Consider the following 26,727-nt stretch of genomic DNA (forward strand, 5'->3'; position numbering starts at 1 on the left):
AGGTTTGCTGGACTGAAAAAGTAAATTTAAGATTGTCTCTTACAATGTGATTTTATTATTTGTATTAAACTATGTAGCACAATAGTACTTTCTCAATATTTATTAGTAATTATCAATTAATCTCATTTGGGTCAATTCTATATTTAAAATACAATAGACACTATTTTCATAGAAATGTTAATCAACTCATATTTGGTGCTTGTTGTTAGCTGTTATCCCCGCCCCCCAAATAATTTTTTGCGCTATCCAGAAAAATATCAACTTTATTAAAATATATTTCTCAATCTGTTTAATTTCCACAGGTCCTGCTAGTAATTATATACCTAATAATCACTTTTGTATGTTTCTCTAGCTAAAACTAAGTTCTAAATGGCAACAATCTTCTGGGGGGTTGAACTCAAACCATGACAAACCATAAGAAGATAAAAACATTCTAAAAATAACGTGCAAGATGAAAATAGTACTTCAAATAATCTAAATTATTAATCCTCATTTCTTAAATTTACAAAAGAGAACAAAATAATTAATACATCTAAAACATAACTTCTCTCCTTTCGCCACAAATGCTCGGATCCTAACTTGAAGCTTTCTGCTTCGATAAGCTTTTAGGTCTGACCTTCACGTCAGACTTAAAATGGAAGACTTACATCAAATCTGTTGTCAAGGTCACTGGGAAAATGGTTGGATCATTCTACTGCTCCAGAAGGTATATCACTCCTGATGCAATCCTTTTACATGTATGAATCAAATACGTTCTAATATGGCGTACAGTTGCCACATCTGGGGAGGTGCCAATCAGTGCAAACTTTCCTGCTTTAACAGAATAGAAGACCAAATTCGAAATCTAGTAGGCAACGTCATCTTTTCTTACTTACAACCTCTTTCTCACAGAAGATACGTTGGTGGACTATTCCTAATCTATCATTATTTTCATGGTAGGTGCTCGACTGAGCTCCAATTTATGGTTTCCCTCTGTAATAACACTCGCAACAAAATCTCTAGTTAAAACCACTGTACAGAATTCCTCTTTCTCTTTCTGTACATTTAAAACAGAACTTCCATGAACAACACTTCCTTCCTAGAATTATCTGGTCTGCTTGCGAACTGATTACAACATGGTTGTTTTTAAGTCCAATCTTAAGAAATTTTTGTTGGGTCATCCTCTAAATCAAATTCTGTCCATTTGCAACGATTGTTCGCAATTCTCATTGTCTACCTGACCAACTCATTGGCCGTTATCCTGATAGAATGGGAATATACTATCCTTGTCGATTAAATAAACTATTAAGTCATCCTCGAGTGACCTTCCGGCCTTGATAAGTAGTGACTCTCTTGTAAAAAAAAGAAAAAAGGTTTCTGTTCAAAATTTTGTGCAGATTTTCGAGTTACACAAGAAGATTCCCTGAGTTTGACGATATACACGTTGTGCGAATAACAATTAAAATGAGAATACTAGTCCAAATAATACAAATAATTCAAATCGGAAATTAGGCTAAAAGTTGTCTGATTCTGATAACAATTCTAATACCTGAAAAGCTCTGATTTGTTAATTACAATTAATCCTTTCAACACTATTTTATTCATTGTAGGAAAAGCAAATATTTGAAGTTATGAATTAAAAAAATAACTGGAAAAATGGATGCAAAATTAAAGAAAGTAAAAAATATGTAAAAAAAAAATTCTTTTCAGGATTTTTTATATGATGATTGATAATTCGTAGAATTTTGATTCTTCAGATTAGTGTTCTCATCTTAAATGTTATTTTCACAGCATTAAATATTTTTAGAAAAGGGGAATCTAAACAACCATATTGCTGTCCAACTTTTCAACTAGATTATCTCCCCTTATAAATCTGGTTCCTACCACAATACTCACTTAAAATTCAATGGCAATGTCTCTATTCAGGGTAAATAAAAGTTAACAAAAAGAAATTATTTCCAGAATAAAGTTCCCATTAAAATGTCTTTAAATTAATAAAATTCAACAAAATTCTTGCATTTGTAGAATTTTATATTTCTGTAACTTTAATCATATTAGGATTTTCATAAGTGGGCACTGTAAAACTTGAGGCCTCATTTTATGAAAATATAAATGGCTGATATGCCAGGAAGTGGACAAACGAAATTCCATAAGACTGTCTAATGATTTTGATAAAAACTTTTTAAGTTATTGGGTACAGACACAAATTAAAGATGAGACAAACTTTTATGAAAAACACTCGTCTAGCCAAAACCAGTATTAATAATTTCTTCCACTCTTTATCTATGCCTAAACCTAAACGTAGATTTCATGAATAAAGCTTCCTTCTTAGAACTGCACGCCTATTTGCCTGCTTTCCAGCTGACTACAATTTGATTGTCTTCAAGTCCAACGTAAACAAGTTCTTGATGAACCGCTCTCCCCTAAGTAATGCAATTTACAAAATTTCCACTACTAACGATTACTACGTTATAATACCATTAACACTCATCCTCGAGTGGCAATCCGGGCCTTGATAAGAGGTGACTTCTATGTAAAAAAAAAAAACCCTGAAAGTTAATTTTAGTGATGTTAAAGATAAAAAAAAATTACAAATAATTCATAAATTTTGTTTTGATTATAGTTTACAAGCGTTTATTTCAGTCTAAGAACAATTGGATTTCTGTATGAACTTGGTGAGAGAAATTGCCACCTAAAAAAAAAAATAGTGTTGTGTTGTGGTCTCGTAAGGGTTCAGAAGAAAGACAACTTGATAATCAGTTGAAACAAAATATATTAATAGAAAAGCAAATACAACAAAGGCAGTGATAATGTGCATCATTTCAACTGCCAAGTGTGTATAACTTGTGCATAACTGGGTGTTAACGCTGGGAGACATTCTCCAAGTTTTGATAGCAAGTAGTAGGTTCGGGCAATTCTAATAGCTGCTTAGGTATCGGACCTGGTTTTGAGCACCGGTTAATCATAATATTTTTTTTAATTTTCGGTTACGTTTTGATTATGTTTAAAAGATTACAACTTAAAGTTAATTTCTCAAAGAAAAAAAGTGTGTGAAATAAAAAATACATGGAATAATTTTATCTCAAATTTGAAAAACCCTAGATTTCACGTAAAAATACATTATGACAAAAATCGCGTTTACATTTTTCTGGCAAGAGAAATATAAGTTTTCTGGAATTATTTCCAAGTGAAGTATTAAGTTAAAATCTTGAAATAATGAATTAATACAATAAATGTACTTAACTTTTGCTAAAAAGGATAATAATTATCCACAAATGTAGCTATGGTAGCAACAAAATTAGTTTCGTTAAAAAAAAACAGGCATGGTAACGAAATTCAAAGAAGTATGGAAGCATATTAATGACATAATGCCATTATTATTTAACAATGTTCGGCATACCGAGCATTTTTTTTTCTTTTTCTTTTCAAGAATGTGCATCCGTACTTACCGACATGGAACGTTTGTACAATTCTTTCCATTTTATAATTTAATTATTTTTGTATGTTCCTGTTTTTCAATTTAATTTTTTTACTTTATTTTCCGAGATTATATGAAAATTAACTTACATTGATGATTATACGTTCTTGCATACAATAAAAATATTAGAATCTTACATAACCGTAAAAAAAATAAAAAGTACGTTTTGCAATTTTTTTTTTTTTTTGTGGGAAAATATTAAATAACCTATACTTAATTCAATGATAATATCGGTAGTTCGAGAAAATAATTTTTCTTCGAGTTATATCGATTTCGTTAATACAAACGTTAGGTGCTTTTTTCCTTATGTTCCGGTGAAAATTATTATTTTTTTTTAATTGTTATAATTTACGATACTTTATTTTCATAAAAAAAAGCAAAAATAAATTCTTGCATTTTTTTTTTTACTACAGAAAACCATAACTTTAGTAAAGGTGTTTTTTGTTATAAAAAAGTAATACATCTTCACTCAGATTCAAATAAACATAATGAGTAAATTGTATTCCACGATCATTATTTGATAAATACTGAAAAATTCATTGAAATTAGTTAATTTCCTAATTTTGGTGGATTTTTAAGTAAAAGGAGGGGTCAAAATGTTTATACATTTTGAGCATCGGCATTCATTTTGCCCGTATCTAGTAAGTAGAAGATTTTATTATTATTCTTAGGGTGGATACACCACAACAGATAGTATTTCAATGTATCCAGATATGATCGCCTTCGTTCAGTCTCAAAAGACAATGGATACCCCATGTAAGGGTAGCTGCACGTGCAATTATTATTATAATTATGCTTCCTTTGATACATCAACCGCCAGGCAAACTTGAGTGTTAATCTGGTTGTTGAATAGCAGGAGATTCTCATGAAAATAGGATATTGAACCCGAAAATTTAACGTTTCCAGTTGCAAATGGAACCTCAAAGCTATCGGCTGATGTATGATTCCGTCTAAGTTTCTTCCACTTGTATTGGTTTTACAGTCATTTTCTTTTCCCAGCAAAAGATGAGGATAATTACAATTATCATCTTCCTTTTCTCGTTTTTCAAACTGACAAAGTGACAGATTTATTGGAGAAGAGCATTTCAATTCAATTATGTTATTTTTATTGTGTTGCTTTTTTAATGCTGTTTCGTTTTATGAGTTGAGGTTTCATTTTTATTTTATTTTTTATCTATGCTTAAACTAATTTGGCCAAGGTGGGCGTGAAGACTTTGAAGAGAGAGAGAGAGAGGGGGGAGGGGGGTATGAGAGGGAATTTGGTGTGCAGACAAATGATAAAGACAACAATTTTATTAACTGAAAGATGATAAACATCCACTGAAGACTTCATAACAGGAATCCAATTGATAACCGATAAAATTTGTTGCAACTATGATTTCGAAATTGACAGTTGAAATTTAAAGAGTTGATTAGTTCTTTAAGATACAAAAGAAGAAAAAAATACCTGTTTTTTGTTTCTTCTAATTTGGGTTTTGGTTTGATTTACAACATTTCATATGTTTAAATGTTCTGTGATACGAGAAGAAATACCCAACATTGATCAGGTGGCAAATCTATAGAATTACATATCATAGCATTGCAATCTTTTTCATTTGCATTTAAGAGAGGAAAAATTACAATTTCAACTGGTGAGATGGAGACACACTCTGAGAGGTGCATCAGTTATGACTTGATTAGTGAGACTTTATTATTCTGAATCCCAGACAAGGGCCCTCAGCTAACTTAAGTCTGCTGCATATATATCATTATAACTGAAGATGTTTTCAAAATATTTGATTCAACTTTTAAATTATTTTATTTTTATTATTGATTTGTTTGTTTTTTTTAATAATAAAAAAAAATAAATGTAAATTCTGAAAATATAAAAAAGTATTGGGACAGATTTATCTCCCTTGGATATATTTCGATTTAATATTGCAGGACATTACTGTAGCAATATCTTGTACTCTCATCCCCAACATAGAGGGAAATATAGAAACGAGATTCTGACTCTTACTGATGCAACCTTCAAACTGGTCAAATGCTGTCCAAAGTAGTTCTGCTATTTATCATATTCTTTATTTCTTATTGGGTCAAGTAGTTCTAAGACACACAGATCTAGCCGGGTTATTCATCTACAAGGAAAATTCATGTTAAATCTGTATGTCATGGCATCAAACAAACAAGGGAGCGAAGTCTCGTTATTCCCAGTCGATAACCTTATTTGGCCAAAGTAAGGGTTGATTTGTGAGACTTTCAGTGCCGAATTATTGTTCCAACAGAATTCAATAGAACTATTAACTGTTTGGATATTGTTCTATATCCCAATCCACTTTAATGAAGATTTACAATTCGTTTTCTGGGCTCTTGACTAATCTGTTTATTCTTTCCCATGATGTGGTTGCTTACAATACGGTTATTAGATAAAGAATGATGCAATACTTTTACTAATTGCTTGCTTCGATGTCTATTTGTTGTGGGGCTCAGTTTGGTCCACAAAAACGACACAGGAAAACACGTAGTAGGTGGTTTACAAGTGTATTAAGGAAAGGTACAAGGATATAGAGAAATATAAAAAGAATAATAGTAGTTGCAGGTATCAGTAAGATCTCGCTCTCTGAGGTAAAATATCCGTTGAGATCTTGCTCCACTGTACCAGCCTTAAGAGCTGATTGTATAGGATCTGGACGAGTCCCTTATGGGGTGAGATCCGGTCTCGCAACACTATTGCATATTCCTGAACATTCTAGAAGCTTCTAAGCTGTTTACCATGATTAAACCGTCATAAAATTATTGAGAAATGTAATGAATTTGATATGTGTTGTAAACTTTTGCAGTGCTAATTATTGAGTTTTCTCTTCCTGTTGTGTCATTTTTTATTTTTCCCACTGTTCCTATCTTAGTTTCAATACATTTTTTATGCTTATAAAAAGTTTCATTACCATTTGGAAGCTAGAAATACAAAAACTGACAGTTTCAAATGTGTATTGTAAACTTTTGTGGGGCACTATATATATATATACTACACACTGGATAAGGAAGAGGAAGATAGGGTAGTAGCCCCGGATATATCTAAGGATTAGGCATGAAGGTCCTTTCATGCAAATGAAATCATGATATTACTGGACGAATATAATCAAATGCTTTTAGACATGAAACAATCCCAGTTGTATTCAATGGTTGTACGTCAGAACAACATGATATGAATGCGGATGTGCCATAGAAGTCGATTCTTGGACCTTTGTTATTCATTTTATTCATAAATGACCTCCTGATGAAATTGCCTCCGACATAAGTATATTGGCTGATGACGCTAACAGATACAGGGGGGGGGGGATAAATATGCACATATCTAAGAAAATGGCCTCCAGTCTGTAGTGAATCAGGATGTAAATACATGGTAATATTCAATGCTGCCAGAACTAAATTTCTTTTGTTTAACAATTAAAAGAAACGTTCTGAACCATTGATTGCCATGACAAATAATACGCTACTTGAAAGGTCTTCATTAAAACTCCTCGGCTTAACATTCATAGGCAACATGAATTGGAACAAATACATTGAGGACATTACCAGGACTGTTGCAAAGAAGGTGGGCTCTCTTTATTGTGCTAGAAAATTACTCATACCTTAGAGTATTCTATATTTCTACAAAGCCATGCATGGATTATTTTTTGCTACAGCTAGGCTGGTGCATCTGCCATTAGTCTCCCACTCATAATCAGGGCCCACAAATGAGTCTCCAATCTGGTTCTGTACTATCACAAAACTCCAACCCTTGTCCCATTGCGGAAATGTTGCATCTCTGTTTTACAAGTATTTTAATGGAATGTGCTCCAATGAACTCAAAGCATTTGTACCATCAACAAACCAAACAAACACTAAAATCCCACCCCTAAACTGTAGAGATCCTTAGCTTGAAACTTTGGAATTCTCTTCCAGATTCTTATTTCTATCACTGGACTGACATGCGGGAGTTTAAGTGCAATGTGAACAGATATCTCACTGCTCAACTGCCTACCTTGTGTACCTGTAGATTTGGTCTCAAGTGGCACTGTGCTTTGTTTGTGATAAATAAAAAAAACACGGTAAAAAAAAAAAAAAAACAATTAGAGCAATTATAATTTCTGTTTAGCATTTTTTTCTAGTTATTTCTTTTGTGTATATCTATGCATTGCATGTCTTTTTAAACTACATTTAATTATTGTCCTAGACAAAGCGTAAATAAAAAAATGTTATATGCTAAACTACTCATTCTTTCTTTCTGATGCAGTGAAAAGACACAAACATGGTTGCCACAAGTTTGCTTGAACATTCCACATACATGTGCAATTAAAAGGATAAAGTTGAATATACAAGACGGATATAAGCAATAAATATAGCATTAGTCTTAAATTTTAACGCCTTTTCTTACTTTGGAAGCGTGTGGTACAGTTTTGGTGGCACTTGTATAAGGATAATGTAGAAGACTTTGAAGCAGTCACTATAACAAACTATTCTATTGTGAATAAATGCCCCCTTGCTGACTGATGCGGCCATGTGCTGACCAGTTAGCTACCATATGTCCCTTACGGGATTTTTTTTTACTCCTGTCTCAGACAATCCAGCAGCCAGAGAGGAGCTCAGACCACCAAAGAACACAGACCTCCCACCTCTTACTCTCTGTTCACTGAATCTCCCCCAGGCTGCGACTACTCCACTGGACAACTTGGGGGGACTTCAAGTTTCTGCTTTTGACAGAAGAACACCCGGGAACTTTCTGCTCCTTTTGTTTTCTTTCACCTCGGACACAGTCCATCTTATTTCAAAACAAACATTTTTGTTGTTTTGTCATTAAAAAATGTGTTGTTTGATTATTCTGTGCTTTTGGGTTTATTAATCTTTTATTAATCTTTCATTAATCTTTTATTATTTTTTTATTAATCTTTTATTAATCTTTTATTAATCTTTTATTATTTTTTATTAATCTTTTATTAATCTTTTATTAATCTTTTATTAATCTTTTATTATTTTTTTATTAATCTTTTATTAATCTTTTATTAATCTTTTATTATTTTTTTATTAATCTTTTATTAATCTTTTATTAATCTTTTATTATTTTTTTATTAATCTTTTATTAATCTTTTATTATTTTTTTATTAATCTTTTATTAATCTTTTATTAATCTTTCATTAATCTTTCATTAATCTTTTATTAATCTTTTATTATTTTGTGCATAAAAACTTCTTAGAACTTATTTTTAGTCATGCAAAATGAATGTCTAAGCAGGTGGCGCACAATGTATGAATTTTAGAATTAAATCAAAGTGGAATACAGTGTTTGTGACCCAACGAGTTACAGATAGTCCAGTACATATATAAAATATATATTTTAATTGAAAAAGTAGATAAAAGTTGTTTTTTTTCGCCATTTCTAAATTATTTTCACTTTTTTCTTTCTTTTCTATCTCCTGTTTTATTCTTTCTCTTTCATTTTTTTCTTCATCTTTTTCATTTTATTGTTTCTTTATTTATTTTTTTCAGTTATTGGATTCTTGCAGGAAAAATACAAGCTGCAAATTCAGATCCACACAAAAGAAAAAGTCAATTGTCAGGAATCAGTACTTTCTTGTTTTCTTTTATTCATTTGAAAACGTTCTCTGATGACGATGAGCCTCTTTAAAATGAATCAGTGAAATAATTTTATTAAAAAAAAAAGATAAAAAACAAACAAACAAAAAAAAATACTTGAAAAAAAAATCACAAAAAAGAAGAATTGTTAGAATAATAAAAATATCCAAACCAACAATCCAGCTGGTCAATTAAATGATGGTTTTCTGAACATGCCCGCCAATCAAATAACGAATTTGATTTCTCTCATGTTCCAAATAAAGAAACTCTAACATCCAAACGTTTCATTAACATTTTTGAACTAGAATTATGGGTTCTATGGGTCGAAATTCTAATATATATTAAATAATAATTTTTTTAATACCAATACAAAACAAAATTATTAAAAGAATTTCCAACCTATTGATATTATTTACCTTTCATTTATTTTTTTTATTATTATATTTTAAAACATGACGTCATGCCAAAGATGTAATTATTTTGTTATAGTAATATTTTAAGCTCTATTTTTAAGGGAACCCAAAAAGCTCAGTTGATAGAACCTTAGACTGGAGATCTCAAGGTTTCAGTATTGATTCCTGCTCATAACACTTGAGAATTTATTATTTAATATTAATGCAATATTTTCCATGTCTAAAATTAGTTATGATTTCTGCTATATATTTTTTTTCGATTTTCACCCCAAATAAGGCACAGTGCCACTTTGAAGTAGGGGGCTACTATCGGGACATAAGTATCAGGGGTATTATGAAGGGAGATGAGTAGCAAGATGTTTGTTTACATTGCCCTTGAACTTCTGCATGTAAGTACAATTGGGAAAGAAGAATCCCGGAAGGGAGTTCCAAAGTCTAGCAGAAACTATTGGAGTAGAAGGCTTTCTTACACCTAGGGATCTCTACTGTGAATGGGTGGGATTTAGCTGCTTGTCGAGTTTGTCGGGGTTATTCATGTCTAGGGGTACGAGTGCTTGTAGTTCGTCAGAGCATTCGCCATTAAAGTACTTGTAGAACAGGCAGAGGGGTGCAACATTTCGTCGATGGGACAAAGGCTGAAGCTTAGATGACAATTAAGGACCTATCAGGTTGGCGACTCTCTTTTGTACCCTGTCAAGAAGTGAGAGACAAGTAGCAAATGCACCAGCCCAAATGTGACAACAGTACTCCATACATGGGAGAATGGTTGCCTTATAGAGATACAGGATGGTTTCAAGAGTAAGTAGTAGTTTCTAGCACGGTAAGGAGAACCCACCTTCTCGCACCAACCTTGGCAATGCTCTCAATGTATCTATTCCAGTTTACATGCCCTGTAAACGTTAGACTGAGGAGTTTAAAGGATGTACTTTCAGGTAATGTGTTCTTGGCCATTGCTATTGATGGTAAAGGAGGTTTCCTGTAATTATTGAAGGAAACAAGCTTAATCTTGGCAGCATTCAATGTGACCATCCATTTTTGTCCCCATTCCACAACAGATTGGAGGTCATCCTCTAGTGTTTCTGCCATTTCCTTTGATATATGTTCATTTGTTCCCCCCCCCCCCACGTGTCTGTTATAGAGAGTGGTGTCATCAGCAAATATACCAATCTCAGAAAGAATTTTATCAGGGAGGTCATTTATGAATATCAGGAGCAACAAAGGTCCAAGGATAGAGCCCTGAGGTACTCCCGCATTCATATCATATTGTTTAGATGTACAACCATCGAGGACAACTTTGATTTTTCTCTTACTTAAGAAGGGTTTAATAACATTATGTATTCTTTCAGTGATACCATATGATCTAATTTTTCTTAGAAGACCATCGTGCCATACCCTGTCAAAAGCCTTAGTAATGCATTTATTACGTTTGATCTGCTTTTTTTTTTTTTTTTACAACAAATCACTAATGTTGTGCATTTAGGGACCATGGCGCAATGGATACAGGTGTTGAGTCTCTACGATTCCAGGTGAGCATTGTTTGAAGATAATGGTTTCAATCCTATCCAAGCAGGCCAGAGGATTAGCTGGCCAAAAAACGCGGTGAGACAACAACAACTATAGAAGACAGTAATTGATGGGAATACAGTTACAAGACTCAGCATTCCTATACTGTCATGGTTAATCATCTGAAGAAGGCCAGAGGATGAGTTGGCTGAAACGCAGTGAAACAACAACTATGAAGATGAGGACAACAGTCCATAAAAGAAAAATATGAATACACAAATTATGAATCTTCATCTCAAAGGATTTTAAAAAAAAAAAATACAGAATCGTGTTTTTACTTTTAATTTTGTTATAAAAAAAAAAAAAAATGAGATAGCAGGAAGTATAAAAAAAAACAAGAGTATCAAAAGAATTTTCACTCTGTAAAAATGTTTCTTTTTCAGGTTATATGATGCATTAAATATGCCATCTTTTTCAGATTATATGATGCATTAAATATGGCATCTTTTAATAGTGATTGCTATTCATAAGTTTTCCATTAATCATCAAAAATCCACTTTTTGTAAAAAATTGAATAAAGCTAATTTCCATCAATTCTGCATGCATGGCCACACCTCTGACATTTTCCCACCAAGTATTAATCCTTATCAATAGTGTAGACCAGGGTTTCCCAAAGAGGGCTCCACGGAGCCTTTGGATTCCATGAGTGAGACCGAGCGGTTCTGGAAGCCAAAGGGCTTAAAGAGAACCAAATGCTTTATATGGAAAAATTAAATGGCTGCAGACATTTAATTACTGACCATTTTTACTGGAAAGAGATATGATACATAACTACAGAGTTTAAGGATGGTTCATGAAAAAATAAATTAACAAAAAAAATCCAACAAGTTTTGATTAATCAATGTTTTTCATATTTATTTGATTTTCATACATAAAGTAAATTTCACAGTGTATAAGGATTATTTGATACTGGCGCTATTCATAATCGTACCCTATTGCCAAAAGAGGGGAGATATAAGATATGATAAGTATTTGGAATCAAGTTTCCTCTTGCTGTTATTTCAGATTATTTGAAACCATAGCAGCAAGTTTTAGTTTCCCCTCCATAAAGGTCTGAGGTTTTGGGGAAACATATATATATTTTTTTTTTCTAGTTATTTCATTTCTGCTCCAACACATTTTTTTATTTGTGGACCAGTAAAAGACAGGGGGCAATGTTATAGTACTACTATAATACCAATGAACCATGAATCAGAAAAGACAACACTCAAATCTCGGTTCCTTTTATAATGTAAAAAGAAAATGATATCAAAATAGATTGTATCTTATATGTAAATGAGTCGACAAAAACATTATCTGACTGAACTATAACTCTTTCGTACCTTAAAATTATCAGAAAACATTTTAAAGCATGATTATCTGCTCTTGGTGATAGACATTAAAGCAGGATTGTTTGTCCTTGATATATAATTATGAGATGGTAAATTCAAAATGAATTCTACGGATCATAGGCTGGTACCTCACTTGTTGAGCAATTTATGTGATCATAAAGATTTTCCGAAAATGTTATTGCTTTGTTTTAAAATATTTTTGTAAATGACGTGTTTTTTATGTGTTTTGGATTGACATCTTTTTTTTTTTTTTTTTTGCATTATGTAATCAAAAAATGTTTTGAAATATTTTTGTAATGTTTCGGATTGACATCTTTTTTTTTTGCATTATGTAATCAAAAAATGTTTTGAAATATTTTTGTAATGTTTCGGATTGACATCTTTTTTTTTTGCATTATGCAATCAAAAAATGTTTTGAAATATTTTTGTAATGTTTTGGACTGACATCTGTTTTTTTGTATTATGTAATCAAAAAATAATCTTTTTTATGCATGCAAGTCATATTTTTTTTTGTCATATTTTATGATTGATTTAAATAAACTATTCTAAGTTTATACTATTTACATATTTTATAATTTTTTTATTCATAAACCAACAAATCTGTCTACTTGTAAAAATGTAAAGTTTGTACACAAATAATAAACATCGATGATTGATGGAAAAAAGTTTTTAATATTTGAATAATTTTAAAAAGTGAAAACTATCGACTTTTATATCGACAAACATGTTTAGTAAATAGATTTTATGTTAAAGTAAATAGAAAACAGAACTAATTAAGGGAAGTACTTTCAAAATCAATGAAACACTTGACATCATACAACTTTTTCACCACCACCACCACCATCATCATCATCACCACCAGTTTACAGTTCGTTTTACTTGCTAGCATATGTTGAGCAGCTTTTAAACTAACCTATCTCTGGGCAGGTCTTTATTTATCCCTCTCTCTTTTAAATCTATTCTTATCACTTCTTCCAATGTTTTCCTATAACCCTTTCTCTGCCAACTAACACTGCTAAAAGAACTGTCCTCCATCTACTTAATAAAGAATTCTCATCCTTTCTTTCGATGCAACCAAAGTCTCCTGATCTGCACACGCATCTTTCTATACTGTCATCTAAGCTTGTCTTTAACACTAATAATTAACGTTATAATCTTCATTGTTTTAACGACCGTGTTGATAGCGTTTAGAAATTGACTTCTAAACTAACTTCCTCTAATATTGCATCGGTTTGGTCGTACTTTATGCCAATCAGAACAGCCTGTTAGTTACTTTTTTCTTGAAATTTAATGCGTGTCAGAGGAACGACTCAATCGTGGAAAAAGAAACTTTAGCTCTCATCCTCAGTTTGCAGCACTTGAATGTATACACGCATCTCATCAAACCAACATATCATCATATAAACTGATCATAATCGTTGGTTCTATTTCTGCAAAAAATATAACTTGGACATCTAATATATCTGCACACTAATAATGATTCCTTATCCTATGTAGGATATGACAAATAAACTGCAGCAAATAGCTTCAAGAAGGATGAATAACGTAGTAAACTACATTTCAACAAAAAGTATTGCAACCTTTTAACTTAAGGAGATGTTACATAATACGGATAGTGAAATTAGAATAAAGATTACAAATTATTTTGGTGCTTCATTTCCCTCACTCATTCGATGTCCCCAGATGAGGAGTGACATATTATATATATGTTTTAAGACATTAGTTACGGATACACGTTTATACGATTCATATCCGCCAGGGATCGAATCTGGTAGGTTCATCTGCATCAATGAGTCGTATAATGATGAAACACGTGTCTATAGCTTTTATATATATATATATATATATATATATATATATATATATATATATATATATATATATATATAAAGAGAGAGAGTATCAATAAATAGAGTATCAATTTATTATTTCACACATATATTCAAGCCATTATGGCTTACGTGGTATACACTTTATTTTATAATAAAAGCTATATTTCTATATCACAGAGATCACTTTAGTTCTCCCACCCCCTTCCCTCGTATATTGACGAAACACGGGTCCGTAGCTAATATATATACATATATTCTCCATTCAGAAAGTCACACTTGTCCTATCATCTGAAGATTCTAGAAGCCATTTCTTTGTAAACAAAAAAAGAAAAGAAAATCTTTGTGTCTATTTGATTCCTTTTTTATTTCTCCTTTTCCTCACTTTAATCTAAATCCCATCATATTTTTACTCTTATTTGTAATTCTAACCTCGATTTAATTCTTGCTGCTCAATTCCTTACATGATATTTCTGCAAAATATGTCTCTGATAGCAGCCCCCTACATCAAATTGGTGCTGTGCCTTGTTTGGGGTGAAAATGCAATATAAAAAAAAATGTATGTTTTGTATTTTCAAATGCCTTATGACTGTCAGATAACTCTTCTTCATAGCGACTCAAGAGTTTGTAGTTGTTATGAAAAGTCTAAAAAAATAAAATTGTAGATGAACATAACATCCGCTGAGATTCACAAACACAGTGCAAATGTACTAGGGCTTGCTGTCAATCACGTCATCAACCGGGTCTGGGAGATTGAAATACTTCCTCAAGACTAAAGCGATGCAACATTGGTACCATTCTTTAAGAAAGGTGATAAGTGATGTTGCAGCAGGTATCAATCTGGTTTATATATTTGCTAAAATATTTGCTTCGATTCTTCTAAGACGATTCCGATCAGCACGTAACTCCCGAATGAGGCCAAACCAATGCAGTTTTCGTCTGGACCGTGGTTGCATTAAACGTTCATCCTAAGATAGATTCTTGAACATCTTTGATGCTATCAGCAAAGGACCGTCATTTGTCTCATTCATTTTTCTCTGTCAATTGCCGCAAACTCTGAAGGATTATGCAAGCAGATGATATTCTACATAAACTTCTTAAAGTCGTTACAATGGAAAATGGGTTCATGAAATGGAATGAGACTAAACATTCTTTCCGTTTCATAAACATATCACACATTTTGGATTCTAACATATATGATTCCTTGGATAAAAAAAAATTCTTTCCACCATTCACCAATACAAGGCATTGTCAAGAGGCACCTGAAGTAGGTCGGAGGTTACATCAGCCGAAACATTGTGAAAATAACAAAGATGAGAACATTATATGTTATCAATCCTCATCTGAAAATTTCAGAAATATTGTAACTAGAACTAATGTTTAAAAATCCTATTGGAAAGAAATTTGTAAATGTAATAACATTTTGAATTAATTTTCTCTAAAACATCAACCTAGCAATACGCCCACATGGCCAACGCTGTGTAACTACAAGTTTAATATATGAAAAATTCTCAAACTGTTTAGTGTCTGGCTTAGTAAATAAAATTGATTTTATTAAATTATTTTATGTCGAATTTTGTGTTCACAATAAAACCTAACAATAAAAGAGTGAACAATCTCTCTTTCCTTACTAATCGCCAAGTTGGAAAAAAGGCTGACCTGAAAGAGTACCGACGTGTGTTGCTCATTTGTTTCTTTTACTCTCTTTGTTTTAGTAAGAAAAATGGATGAATAAAAAAACAAACTCTTTAACTTCATGTTGGTATGTGTTAGACGGCTGTATGTGTTGACTTCTAAACTAAGCTATTTCGACTTTTTTATTTATCTCCCTTCCTCTAGAGTTCATGTTTTTATATTTTTCTTGTGAATTGAATCTGCTGGCTCAATGGTTCTATATTTACTGATCTAAGAACTTCCTTTCAATTCAATTCAAGTATTCAATACGATTAATGTCTTGTTCCGTACATATCTCTCTATACTGTTCAGATTTAATCTTTTTCTGGGTATCAGATAGGCTTAATTCTGACAGCTTGTAAAAAGGCCACATTAAATACTGTTGCTATTATACGATATTCCAACTACATTAACGTTTAGATAAGAACAATCTTAATAATGTGGCAAGTTTTGATAACGAAACAGAAATGTTGATTAATCGAAAATTTTGACTGAGGCTCAATAAACAAGTCTATTTAAAGTAAATCTACAGATACACATTTTGTCTGAGTTGTTTTAATTTATTTATTTTTAAATCATATTCAACCCAAATAAGGTAAATTATCACTGAGATACAAGTTGAGCTGTGAGATGTCTGTTTACTTAAAATTTTAGTATGGTTAGAAAAGAAGGATACAAGTTAAGAATTCCAAATTCTAACAGTTTGAGGGAAGAAATTATCAGAATAGAAGGCTCTCTGGTATCAGGAAACCTCTACAGTGAATATGTGGGGTTTTGCTGTTTGTCAGGTAATGTCAAGGATATTTATATTGAAGGGGCACCTGTGCAGCAAGTTAATAAGAGTGCATTCCATTGTGACGGTGGGGCAGGGGTTGGAGCCTCATTGACAGTGTGGAATGTATTAGATCGGAGATTCTTTTTTGGCCCTGTCCGATAGCGGGAGAGACTAGAAAGTTTACTTTATATATTAGATACATTGAATTGAATGTGAGATAATATATAATTATTTTTCATTATCAAACATAACACTGCAATCCATATACACACAATGATAGCTACAAGCAGGAAATTTACTTTCTTGGTTTTTTTTTTTCTTATTTTTTTGTTTTTGCAGGAAATAGGGAATTCCATCCTACTGAATACAAGATATTCACACCATATTTCAGAGATTCCAACCAAGAGATTAGTTTAAGATTCTAACTGTCACCTTTAAGCACAACTGTTGCACTTGATTCACAGGGTATATTCACCAGGTAGTTTTTTAAATTCTTTTTTATAAGCCTGGTCACTCTTATGATTAGTGGAATGAGGGAAATCTTCCTAAGATTCCAGTTTCTTTTTATATCATACATAAGACTTTCATATTTTGTTATTTTGTCTATCTCAACTCCATTTAAGCCACTATCGTTAAGGACAGTGACTTCCATTAAGGTTGCTACTTTTTTCCTTTTCTCGTATATCACTATTTCTAGACATGCAGCTGTAGAAATTGCATAGTCATGTTGGATCGTGTATGACTTATTTCCAACGGTTCTTTCTTGTATATGTTCACAGGATTTGCTGCTACACTGATATTCAACCTTTGACAGATCGTCCAGTGGAAATATTTATACACTCCATTGGGCCACATTGTATAGTAGCTGTCCCCCCACAGCTAGATGTCAGGGGGTTCACACTCTCTACTTCTGTGTGACAGAACCTGCACTTGTTGCCATTGGTGAGATCACTCATTTTTTTAAAAGCATTGCTCATCAAGCCTTTATCTTGGGCTTCCATTTTAATCTTATCCTGATCAGAGTGGAACAGCCCTATTTGGAGCAAGTCTACAAAACTTGCTTTATATATATATATATATATATATATATATATATATATATATATATATATATATATATATATATACCTTGGATAGTTCATCTCGAAAATATTTGGTACATTGTTCGTTGATGCATTCTTCCAGTTTTCTGGCAGCTCTTCTGGATTATTTTCGTAGCAGACTTGTTTGATGTTGTTGCCTCATTTGTGAGGAAGTCTTTTCCAAAATGTTTGCTTAGTTTTGTGATAAAGAATGTTCTACTGGCTCTTGTTGCATGATGCTGATTCACCATAATACAGTTTGGGGTTTTGAGAGCAGATATTGGCCATCGATGGTCAATTTCTCAAAGACCTATACTTTCTGCTCTTCTCGGTAGATTCAGCAGTGTAAAAAATTTCTTGTTTTAGTGTCCAACCTATTAATATCATTTTATGGCCAGTCAATAATGCGAAGGCCATACATTATCATTGGCATGGCAAGTTGATTAATGGCAGTTAATTTCTTTTTTTTTTTTTCGTAAGCTGTGTTTTACAGATTTTTCTTACATGACATATAATCTCAGACAATATTTCCTCTCGTCTTGGCATGTTGGATTGAACCATTCTTTTCTTTGTCAATGTATTTGTTAGTAATGGGACGATTCCAATATTTTTTCCGATTCCGATACAATTACCGATTCTGTTTTAAATTCTTGATTCCAATACAATTACTGATTCAGATTCTTTTAAAATCTCTTAATATGCAGTTGTAAAGTTGTTTTTTGGTTTGTTTTTTTAATTATTTTCAGATTATCATAAAAACTGTATTTTTGCAAACATAAAACCTACATTTTTGGAGTGCTCTACAGATTTTAGTTCTACTGACAGTATAAAAATCAATGGATATTTATAATTTTATTTTTATTACCAGCAATGGAAAATTAAGTTTTCAATAAAATAAAACCAAAATATTAATTAACAGAATCGTTTTTGGCATCGAAAAATAGACACTAATGTTTTGATTCTTATACTCTTAAAAGTTCTGATTTTCTCGATTCCCAATGCCAATTCATAGCCCCAACACTAGTATTTGTATTGTTCATGCTCTTACAGGTCTTGATGTCAATCTCTTTATGAAACTGCATGTTTTCCATTTGAATTTTCTTCTTAGCTCTGAGGGAACACTTGGCACATTTGTCCAGGCCAAACATCATTTTAATATCTTCAAAGAATATATGTACAATCTACAAGAGTCGACTTAAATCAACGTCTATCAAACGTGTGTGTGTGTGTGTGTGTGCACGTGTGTGTGCACGCGCACGTGTGTCAGGAATGTGTATCAGCAAGCTGTATTTCATTGAATAAGTTCGTGTATTTAAATAGTGAATACGGCTTTTTAGATCCAAAAGCTCAATTTTTATTTTTTAACTTTTTTTTTTTTTTTTTTTTTTTTTTTTACAAAGGCATCACCACATTATCAAGGCCCAGAGGCCACTCAAGGATAAGGGTTAAAGAGTGTACAGTAGAAATTGGTCAATATAGTAATCATTAGTAATGAAAATTTGGTAAATTTAATAACTTATATAGAACGGCTCATCAAGAACTTATTTACTTTAGACTTGAACACAACCATATTGTAGTCAGCCGGAAAGCAGGAAAACGGAAGACAATTCCACAGGCGTGCAGTTCTAAGAAAGAAGCTTTGTTCATGGAATCTACGTTTAGGTTTAGGCACAGTTAAAGAGTGGGGGAAATTATTGATAGTGTTTACAGCTAGACGAGTGTTTCTTGTGAAAGTTTGGCGAGGGGGGACCATAGATTGAAGCTCAGTTGAACACTTTCCATGAAAATAACGATACATCAGAGACAAACTCGCAACATCTCTTCTGTGAGATAGAGGTTGCAAGGAGGAGAAAAGGACATCTCCTACGAGGCTACGAAGTCTATTTTGAACTCTATCAAGGCAGGACAAGTCCTTTCTAGCAGCTCCTGCCCAGATGTGGCAACAGTATTCCATCCTTGGACGTACCTGGCTCTTATATAGGTAGAGAATAGCATCAGCAGTGAGATATCTACTGGATCGATAGAAAGATCCCACCATTTTTCCAGCGGCCTTGGCAACAGATTTGATATACGTGTTCCATTTTAGATCAGGAGTAATGGTCAAGCCCAGAAGCTTGTCAAAACTTGAGGCCTCCTGAAGACGAGAGCCATTCATTTCAATTGATGACAAATGTGGATTTTTTGCCATTTAATTTCAGCATTCTATTGATCTTGTTGTGTCATTTCATCAATATCGGCCAATTTGGAGATCCTTAATGTAATCCAGCTAAATTTCATGAAAAAATAAAGCATTAGCCAATATAGAAGGTTGGAAATTTGTCAGTTTGGCAGCTTATGCCATTTCTTGTTGCCTGGGAATACATTTCATGAGCAAATGAACTCTCATCATTTATTACTTCATTAAAAATAAAGTATTAAATTCAAATTTTATAATTCAATTTTTTGGAACCAAGATTGCTTTCACATATTTCTAGAGATTTTGAAAGTAAACAAATATCATCGAAACATTTCCTGGAAAACAAACAGAAGACACATCGAAAGATAATCCGGAAGGTGGTTTGCTTTAAAATTATTCAAAATAACTTTAAAGCATTTCACATAAATACAATAGTTAAATAACCAAGCCAATAGAAATAATACAAACTTATATAATATAAGCAACTAAAAGAATACCCGTCCCAGGAGAATAAAACAGTCTTGCACCACTTTTATGTTCCTCTATATGAGTAAAAATAAAAGCAACACCTTAGGAATATAGTATTTCCTGTTTAAAAATTAGAACAATAACAAAATGCCGTATTTTTTTTTTTTTTTACCTGGAGGTCACCACTTATCAAGGCTCAGAAGCCACTTGGGGATAAGAGTTATTGCCTGAACAGTAATCAATGGGATAGTATCGTAGTAATCGTTAGTATTGGCGATTTGATAAAGTGTCTTACTTAAGGGGACGATTAATCAGAAATTTGTTTATGTTGGACTTGAAGACATCCAAGTTATAGTCAGGTGGGAAACAGGTAAACGGAAAAGAGTTCCACAGGCGTGCAGTTCTAAGAAAGAAGCTTTGTTCATGGAATCTATGTTTTGATTTAGGCACAGATAAAGAGTGGGGGAAATTACTGACAATAGTTTCAGCTAGATGGGTGTTTTTCGTGAAAGATTGGCGAGGGTGGGGGACCAAAGATTGGAGCTCAGAGGAGCACTTACCATGGAAATAACGATAAAACAAAGAGGCTCGCAACATCTCTTCTGTGGGAGAGAGGTTGCAGGGAAGAGAAAAGGGCATCTCCTACTAAGCCACGAAGTCTATTTTGTACTCTGTCAAGGCAGAATAGGCTGTTTTTAGCAGCTCCAGTCCAAATGTGGCAGCAGTACTCCATCCTTGGACCTACTTGACTTTTATACTGATAGAGAATTGCATCAGTAGTGAGATATCTTCTAGAGTGGTAGAAGGATCCTACCATTTTCCCAGCGATCTTGGCAACTGACTTGATGTACGTATTCCATTTCAGATCAGGTGTAAAGATCAAACCCAGAAGCTTGTCAAAACATGAAGCCTCTCCAAGACGAGAGCCATCCATTTCAATTGATGCTAGATGGGGATCAGAGTGTTGATGATGTAAAGATAGAAGCTTGGTTTTAGATGCATTAAAAGTAACCAGGCACCTCTTCCCCCACTGTACCACGTGCTCAAGATCAGGGGAGAAAGAATCAGAGAGTACTTGGTCACTTATGGCCTTTCATGTGTTGCCATAGATGGTCGTGTCATCAGCATAGAATTTAACGAAGGATTTAAGCATGTGTTTTGGGAGATCATTGATGTAGATCAGGAAGAGAGTTGGGCCCAGGATGGACCCTTGAAGGAAGCCAGCATTAATACTGTGAGCATCTGATTTCTGCTTATCAACCACTACTCTTATGAGCCTATCAGAGAGAAATGATTTAATAAGTGAGAAAACATTTCCAGTTATATCGTAGCTGGAAATTTTGTGAAGTAGGCCTTTATACCATACCTTATCGAAGGCCTTTGATATGTCAAGAGCAATTGCCCTAGAAAGGAAGCTTTTGTTGAGAGATTCACTAATCCTGTGAGATATAACTGTTAGCACATCTGCTGTAGATCTAGCAGAAGGGAAACCATATTGCATGTCACTAAGAAGGTTATTTCTGCTGAGGTGGTTGACTACTTCTTTATTTAATATGGATTCCAGTAACTTACTCATGACACACAAGAGACTTATTGGTCTGTACTGAGAGGAGGAGGATTTATCACCTGAGTTCTTAAATACAGGGCATACTGACGAGGTTTTCCAGGGTGTTGGGAAGCACTTCTTATGACATTGATTTTTAATGAAGTAACTTGAAAATGTCAGTTGTTCAATTGTATTTGAATGCAAAAAAAACGTGAAATGTTAATTACTCATTTAGATCTGTAATATATTATGTTATATTTACCAGGGATTTATATAGATTTTAGAGTACTGCTGCTGACATATGGTTGTGGTAATACTTGAGGATTTATCACCGGAGTTCTTAAATACAGGGCATACTGATGAGGTTTTTCAGGGTGTTGGAAAGCACTTCTCCTTAAGGCAACGCTTAAACAGTTTGGTAAGTATGGGGGCAAGTTCTGGTTGAAGCTTTTTCAACACTACAATTGGAATGCTGTCTAAGCCAGTTGCTTTACTGGAATCAAGGTTCTTGATTAGCTTGGCGACCTCACGTACAGATATTTGTATGTTGCATAGCGTGTTGTCTGTTATAGGAGGAAATACAGGGAGTTGATTGCCTTGGTCGCATAGGGTAGAATTTGCTGCAAAGTTCTTGGCAAATAGTTTGGCCTTGTCTGATGCTGATGAGATGATCTCAGGTCCATTAATGATGGTTGGGATAGAACACATGCTTTCAGGATCCTGTTTGCTATTTGCTAAAACTGGTGGGAACCAAGCCGCTGCTCAGCTACTTTGGATTTAACGGACTGAGCATATAGCTATCTTGCATTTTTTATTACTCTTTTACAGTGGTTGCTGGCAGTCCTGGAAGCAGCTTTAGTCTCAGTGCATCTATTACGCTGGTAGCTATGAAAAAGTGATTTATGTGCACGTTGGCAGCAGCACAGAAATCACTGGCTGGCTTTTAGGTTTTTGTTGGAATTTTTTGGATGGTATGAATCAGTCTATGTCTACAATTAACCATTCGGTCAGGTCTGATACTATAGAGGACACATCTTTTTTAAACATGGAGTGCAGAGGTAGATCAGATATAAATGTACGGAAGCTAGTGTGTTTATAAAAAACATGCAATAATAAATAGAGCTGTTTATTTGATATAACATTTTTACTTATACAAAAATTATTTGGTGATACATTTGCAGACATGTTTCGGTCAAAGCTAAAAATAGCCAGATCTTTCACTATTACTGCAGTTTGCAGAAGAAAAAAAAATTCTATTTTGGAACTGAACACGTGATCAATCCATCAAATGATTCAAACTGCATCGGATGTTTCATATCTTTCATTCAGTTTAAGGAATTGTTTGCTAGACGCCGTGACTGCAATTATTGAATCTTGTTTGACATGATACATACAGACGTGCACACATCACATTTTTACATGTTAGTACAGTCAGGAAAACAGGGAGTATGAATGGAATTTCTAAGGCAGTTTGAGGAAAGAAACTATTAAAGTAGAAACTTTTCCAACATCTTGAATCCTCTATAATGAAGAGGGAGGATTTTTTTGCTTGTCTGGTTGGTTGGGGGTATTCATATTTAGGGGGCACAAGTAAAGCAGGTTTGTTGAAGGAAATTCCATTGATGTACTTTTTTTTTTACAAAGGAATCACCAGTTATCAAGGCCCAGGGGCCACTCAAGGATAAAGGTTAAAGAATGTCCAGTAATCATAGTAATCATTAGAAGTGTAAATTTGGTAAATTGGATTACTTAAAGGGAACGGCTCATCAAGAACTTGTTTAGGTTGGACTTGAAGATGATTACATTGTAATCAGCTGGAAAGCAGGCAATCAGAAGAGAGCTCCACAGGTGTGCAGTTCTAAGAAAGAAACTTTGTTCATGGAATCTACGTTTAGGCACAGATAAAGAGTGGAGGAAATTATTGATACTGTTTTCAGGTAAACGAGTGTTTCCTGTGAAAGTTTGGTGAGAAACACTCCCCAAGACGAGAGCCATTCATTTCAAGTGATGCTAGATGGGAATCAGAACGTTGATGATGTAAAGACAGAAACTGGGTTTTAGATTATTTAGATGAGTTTTAAAAGTAACCAACCACTATTTTCTCCGTTATACCACCGGATGCAATATTGTGGCAATTAGAGGGATATATTAAATTAGGGGTTCTTTTCTTTTTAGATTGCTTAAGAGGAGAGAGGGAACCTAAGGGTAGCAACAATACTTCAAACATTAGCAAATGGTGGCTTTGTAGAGACATAGGATACTGGCATGTAAGAAAATTTTGCAACCTGGTAGAGGGAGCCCACCTTTGTGCAGCAGACTTGGCAATATCTTCTATGTATTTATTCCAAGTGATATTGTGAGAAGTCCAGGAATTCAAATGCTGGACTCTTAAGTATTGTGTTATTAGCCATAGCAATCAGTGAAAGCAGCTTTGTTTTGGCAACATTAAATGTTACCATCCATTTATATCCCGATTCCACTGCAGACTAGAGGTTATTTTCTAAAGATTAGGCCATTGCCCACATGCTGAGAATTGTCTATTCAAAATGAAAGATTTGGTTTTGGAGGAGATAATGTATCGATGACAAAAAGCAACTCATTTCACTTTATTTGACAAAAAAAGATATGCGATATTTCAAAGCATACCTTTTCTTCAAAAATAGAAATTATTTTTCGTTTAGAGAAACCGTTTTTGATGTCAAGTTTTTTTTTTTTGCACAATTTTTTCGCCTATTGATAAAAGTTGATACACAAAGAAACAACATATATAATAGCTTGAAAAAGTGAAGAGATGGCAGATATCATGGTCCAGAGAAATTAATCCAGGACAGATAAATAATGCTTAACAAGAATGCAAAGATCTGTGAAGCAGGTTCTGAGTGTTTCACAACAAAATTATTTGGTTTACTTAATCAATTATTCTTTGAATTTCTTTGCAATTTCAAGTTGAACAGCTTGAGTCGGTCAACAGTAAAACTATGGAAACACTTCATAACTCTACTTGAACAGAATGCTAAATAAATTCAATTTGAAGAAAAACCTGTTTTAATAAAAGTGCTACCTCATCCATTATTGCCTTCATTTCAATGTACATCATATCAAGTTGCACACTTGAATGCCTACTAAGGTCTCTCTGTACAGGGGTTTGTCAGAACAACCTGGCATGAGGATACTTTTTCCATAGAAGTAAACCCTGACCAATTATTCAAAATCACATAGTATTCGCTGCCCAAATAAGATCTCACAATGGCTAACCCATATTAGCTTTTATGAGGAATGGTGCACCTTCTCCAAGTGATGTTACCTCAAATAACTACACGAAACTGGATACTCCACCAGACAAGATAAATTCTTGTCCTAGAATCCAGTAAGACCAAGAGACCAAAATGAAAGATATACTATAACGTATAAAAATGGTTAATTGCGGAGAGGAAAATTATGTTCTCAATTTCTTTACTAACTCAGTGTTTCAGAGATAAAGAACTTAAATGTAACATTCGAATATTTATGTATCTCATATAGAGTTCAAGTGTTGTGGGCCCCATGTTCTGGGCCCCTTGATTTCTGAGAACTTCGACTGAAGTAAAATAAAACAAAAAAGAGAGAATGGGAAAGCCTACTAGATACAGACCTCTGTATCTTTGGTCTCTCTGTAAAAGGGTTTATTAATGTATCTCAGAATGTCCCTGCAAAGGGACATGGATTGATATACAAACATGAGGATACTTCTCTCAGGAAGTAAACCCCAACCAAATGTTCCCAAAAACCTATATGAACAAGAAAATTATAAAAAGTAAACACTGGCAGAATGACGCCCAGGATAAAAAGGTTACCTTATCATGGCTACGCACTGGGCCATACATGGGAAATAACAGTGCAACTTTTCCCAGTGATACTACTACAGGTAGCAACACTATGCTGGAGAATCCACCAGACCAGACAAATTTTGATCCTGGACTCTGGCAAAACCAAGCAAAGACCACAAGAAAACGCAATTATAAAACAGTAAATTGGTCGATTGCGGAAAAGAAAAAAATCCTTCACTGCTTCAAATACTCAAATTTGAGAAATGGAGTAGGTGCAAGGACAAAATATTCGAGGGCCAAATAAAAAAAAAAACGGATCTACCAAGAGAAAAACTGGAGGCAACTATAACCAAAAAATTACTCTCTATAATCTCACAAATTGATAAATATATACCTCCACATGAGATTAATGAGATAAAGGAGAGAGCCATAAAAGAGGGTGAAATTGACTTCAACTCCCAAAAAGACCAGGGAAAATACCACGAAACGCAGTGGAGCCGGGAAGAAAAGTGGACCCTTATATGGGCAATGGAGTATGCCAAAGCCAAATATGCAGGTCTGAAAGAACGGTGTGCAGAATGGGAAAGAATCTTCTACCACCATTGCCCATAAAAAAATAACATCTCAAAGGGAAGACGTACTTGCCAGTAATCCAACTTTTTGTTGAGTGGAACATTCTCGAAGGATGAGATGCAGAATTAAAATGCTGCACTCACCAGATGGCTATAAACGGGGAGTGCCCAATCAACAACTCTGTCCCCATGCAGGAATCCTACCAGACTACCAATATATAGCCCATCAAAAAACCCTGTGACACAAGCATGTGACACAATGGAAAAATCTCCACCAAAAGACAAAACGCCTACCAAAAACTTCCTCGTCAATAAATGCCCTGCCAAAAAACCAAGACCACCAGACTCTGAGGAGACGACAGAGCCAAAACAATATTCAAAATCCACTGATAGATGCAGAACAGATTGAACTAGAGAACCTACTAGCCAATCAAATTGAAAAAA

At 33.7% G+C, this 26,727-nt stretch overlaps 1 protein-coding gene across 1 annotated transcript in view; it reads right to left on the minus strand.

Moving 5' to 3' along the window:
• Positions 1-26,727, minus strand: part of LOC145289182 (cilia- and flagella-associated protein 337-like) — a 1,233,457-nt gene that overhangs the window by 437,455 nt on the left and 769,275 nt on the right. The window lies entirely within an intron of this gene.

This window comes from Euprymna scolopes, chromosome 2, assembly GCF_053919585.1.
Source record: "Euprymna scolopes isolate OS-2025 chromosome 2, ASM5391958v1, whole genome shotgun sequence".
NCBI lineage: Eukaryota > Metazoa > Mollusca > Cephalopoda > Sepiida > Sepiolidae > Euprymna > Euprymna scolopes.